This window comes from Crinia signifera, chromosome 12 (assembly GCF_055691185.1).
Source record: "Crinia signifera chromosome 12, ASM5569118v1, whole genome shotgun sequence".
Lineage (NCBI taxonomy): Eukaryota > Metazoa > Chordata > Amphibia > Anura > Myobatrachidae > Crinia > Crinia signifera.
The window spans coordinates 53,092,212-53,096,109 of record NC_139228.1 but is presented as its reverse complement, the minus strand read 5'-3'; the positions used below and the strand labels follow the sequence as shown (position 1 = coordinate 53,096,109).

The 3,898-nt window shown below is 46.7% G+C and overlaps 1 long non-coding RNA gene across 1 annotated transcript; it reads left to right on the top strand.

The window, feature by feature from the left end:
* Positions 1-410: 410 nt before the first annotated feature.
* Positions 411-2,796, top strand: LOC146049818 (uncharacterized). The gene is made up of 2 exons (XR_014466211.1): positions 411-1,425; positions 1,499-2,796. It is a non-coding gene; the product is annotated as an uncharacterized LOC146049818 (long non-coding RNA).
* The last annotated feature ends 1,102 nt before the right edge of the window (positions 2,797-3,898 follow it).

The following is a 3,898-nucleotide window of genomic DNA, read 5'->3' as shown; positions in this document are numbered from 1 at the left end:
CGCCAATCCAAACGCCCACATTACGACTACTCTGCACGAGTTTGTTCGCTAGCGTATTTCTACTCGTAAGGTCGCGAGTGTGCACGGTTGCCCAAACCTACACATGCGCCTTGCGAATGGTACGCATGCGCAGTGGGCTAAGATACACTATGCAAATGAATTGGTGTCCGAGCGAGGCAAGCAGAATGTGGCCCTATGTGTGTAAGAGCGGTCAGCAAAACAAAATCTATTGTGGGAAGCATAGGGCCTGTGAGCCTGGTTCAGAGGTGGATGCTATGTATGTATGTATATATATATACATATATGTATGTATGTATGCATGTGTGTATGTATATGTATGTGTGTGTATATGTATGTATGTGTGTGTGTGTATGTATGTATGTATGTATATGTATGTGTGTGTGTATGTATGTATGCAGGGCCGGCCACTGGAGGGCGGCAGTTCGCCCCTCGCCCCCCGTGCAAAGGGGGTCCATGCCGGCTTCTGACAGGAGCCTGCAGTGGTGTCCTTGCTGCGCGGGTACCTGCGGCGCTGAGTATAAAGCTGGCGGCGGTGGGGGTCCCTTCAGTGAATAAGAAATAACTAGCGATATGCGGCGGCGCGGGAAGCGCTTCTGTTTTGAAAACACTGGCCGCACGGCGCACGCTGATTGGCTGAGATTCACGCTGATTGTGCAGTTCTTGATTCTTATGTATTTATATCTACAGAAATATACAGTTACCATCTCTACTGGCAGCAATGCCGTGTGCAACTGTGCCCGCCATCGTACAGTTAGATTTACGGGTCTGCAGTAAGGGTTTCCGGTACTTTCATGCATGCGGAATAGCAAAACTAAATATCAGTATATGGGCCACCTCCGAATCAGGCCCATTGACAATGGTAGATCTCTGCTAAATATGTGAACTAAAAGTAGATCCCGCATACCTCCCAACATGACCCATTCCAGGAGGGACAAAATGCTCTGCTCCTGGACTTGCTGCCAGTGGTAGTTGTAGATGTGGGACTGCACCAATGTCACAAATTCAATAAGGGGAGCCACACCTGCCAGTGAGTCCAGACTGTGGTGTTTAAGGTGGCAGTTGGTGGGGCTCCCCTATCTGAATTGTGGACTGTGCTGCAGCCCTGCAACTGCCACTGATATGAATGTCCAGAAAGAGAGCATCTTGTCTCTCCTGGAATGGGTTATGATGGGAGGTCACCCCTGCTAGAATACAATGTAATTACAGTGAAAATTGTGTTCATATAAAACCTCACATTACCAAAGATTTATAGGGAAATCCTGCCATCAAATAATACATTAGATTCTGATGTGAATGTAATATTTAAAGTGAGAAGTTAAATCACATTTCCCTCAGATCAGCCATGCAAAAGATAAAGGAGCTGTGATGTCATAATGGGCCTCAAACCACAAACTGGCCAATCAGGTGGGGTCTGTGAGGTCATAGTGATGTCATAATCAGGGCTATACTGAGGCTGTCTCACTCATTCACCTCACAGAACTCCGGGCAGTGCGCATCTCACCAGCAGGAGGACATACTCACATAAGGTTAGTGACTGGACAGAGATAAGGGCAGTTTAGCACGATGCGGCGGTAGACTCGGAGCGTGACTACTGTAATATATGACTGATCACCTGACCGACAGGACAGTATTGGATAATAACAAATCTCCCACCTAGGGGGGCAGTACTAAGCAGCCACTAGGGCTGTGCCTGGGACACCTAAGGGCGGTGTCTGGATGGCGCTGGATAAACCCTGTATGGAGCGGTTAGGACGTGTCGCAAGGCACAAATGTGTCCTACTATGCTGCATCAAGTCCCCGTACGGATCCCTACTTATTAATGTGCAGAGGTGGGAGAGATGTATACGGTGCTGTACCCATTACTTTGTTATTATCTGATACTGTTGTTATAGTTATATCATAGTTTGGGCTCCATGTAAGAGTGATACTAAATCCTGGCAGCATATTGTGTTAGTGTCCATGTGATACACAGGATATGCCGCTGGTATTTACCATCACACACAGTATCTTTCCAGCGAGGACCAGCGGTGCCCCCTCCTCCGCTGTATCCTCCGCTGTGTTGCCAGCAGCCTGTTGGCAATGGGTTACTGACTAATGCACATACATGACGGCCGTCTGTGTATGTGTATAGAGATCAGACCCGGTGGGGACATAGGAAACAGAGTTAGAGCTGTCCTATATATATCATTGCAGCCCTAACCCCTTATAGCACCAGAGACGAGTCCTAAAGGGGATCTGGCTGATTCTTACATGGAGTCCTAATACTAATGGGTAGCTAGCTACCTTGTCTCTTTCCCCCTACCTTGTCTCTCTCGCCCCCTACCTTGTCTGTCTCGCCCCTTTTACCTTGTCTGTCTCTCCCCCCCTACCTTGTCTCTCCCCCCATTACTTTGGACATGCGCGTGCCCCCCGGTGCCATCGGGTGCGTTCTTCATCATCTGGGAAAAAAGTTAAAATACAGATTTGGGGTGACAGAAGGGATGACGGGTTATATAAGGTTAGTGGGTGGGTGGTTTGGGCAAACTCTGCAAAGTCTCTTAATGCCTAGAGGGACGGGCAGTCCGTCAGCCATGGGTCCCCAGAGGTTTCCCCCACAGGGGGTTTTTCCTCTCCTGAGTGCTGATGGATGACTCCACCATCTTGTTCCTCTTATAGGACAAGTGTGTAAGAGTTCTGGAACAATCCTGTTCCAGTATTCCCTATTTTATAATGCAGAGCAAAAATAATATATACATTTTACTTAAAATAAAAGTTTGAATTTATTTATTAAATATATTTTGTGTGAATTTGTCTTTATTTATATTAATAAATGCTCCAAAAGGTCAGGAGGTCGCAGTGAGGGCTGGTGGGTAAATGAGATTAGAGGTGGTAATGGAAAGTAAATGGAGTAGGCTTACACCCTGATCACTGAGGTGACCATACAAATGGGAGGGGCGTAAGGAGTAGGCTTACACCCTAATCACTGAGGTGACCATACAAATGGGAGGGGCGTATGGAGTAGGCTTACACCCTGATCACTGAGGTGACCATACAAATGGGAGGGGCGTATGGAGTAGGCTTACACCCTGATCACTGAGGTGACCATACAAATGGGAGGGGCGTATGGAGTAGGCTTACACCCTGATCACTGATGTGACCATACAAATGGGAGGGGCTTATGGAGTAGGCTTACACCCTGATCACTGAGGTGACCATACAAATGGGAGGGGCGTATGGAGTAGGCTTACACCCTGATCACTGAGGTGACCATACAAATGGGAGGGGCGTATGGAGTAGGCTTACACCCTGATCACTGAGGTGACCATACAAATGGGAGGGGCGTATGGAGTAGGCTTACACCCTGATCACTGATGTGACCATACAAATGGGAGGGGCTTATGGAGTAGGCTTACACCCTGATCACTGAGGTGACCATACAAATGGGAGGGGCGTATGGAGTAAGTTTTCACCCCGATCACTGAGCTGACCATACAAATGAGCGGGGCATATGGAGTAGGTTTATACCCCGAACACTGAGGTAACCATACAAATGGGCGGGGCTTATGGAGTAAGTTTACACCCCGATCACTGAGCTGACCATACAAATGGGCGGGGCTTATGGAGTAATGAATCAATGCCTCCGACTAATATGTGCTCAAGGTTTGGTAGGGAAACATTATATTTGTATGTGTTGTATGTGAATAATGCAAGTCGGTTATATGATATATGGGTTATTAACTCCTGATAAATAATAATAATAATAATAATATATACAAATAAAAACAAGATTTAACAAAGGAAGAAGAAGAAGAAGAAGAATTATATTTCTACAGTATTTTTCTCCAGTTCGGCACAGGACACGTTACAGATAACATGAACATATTACAGAAGTTTAGGT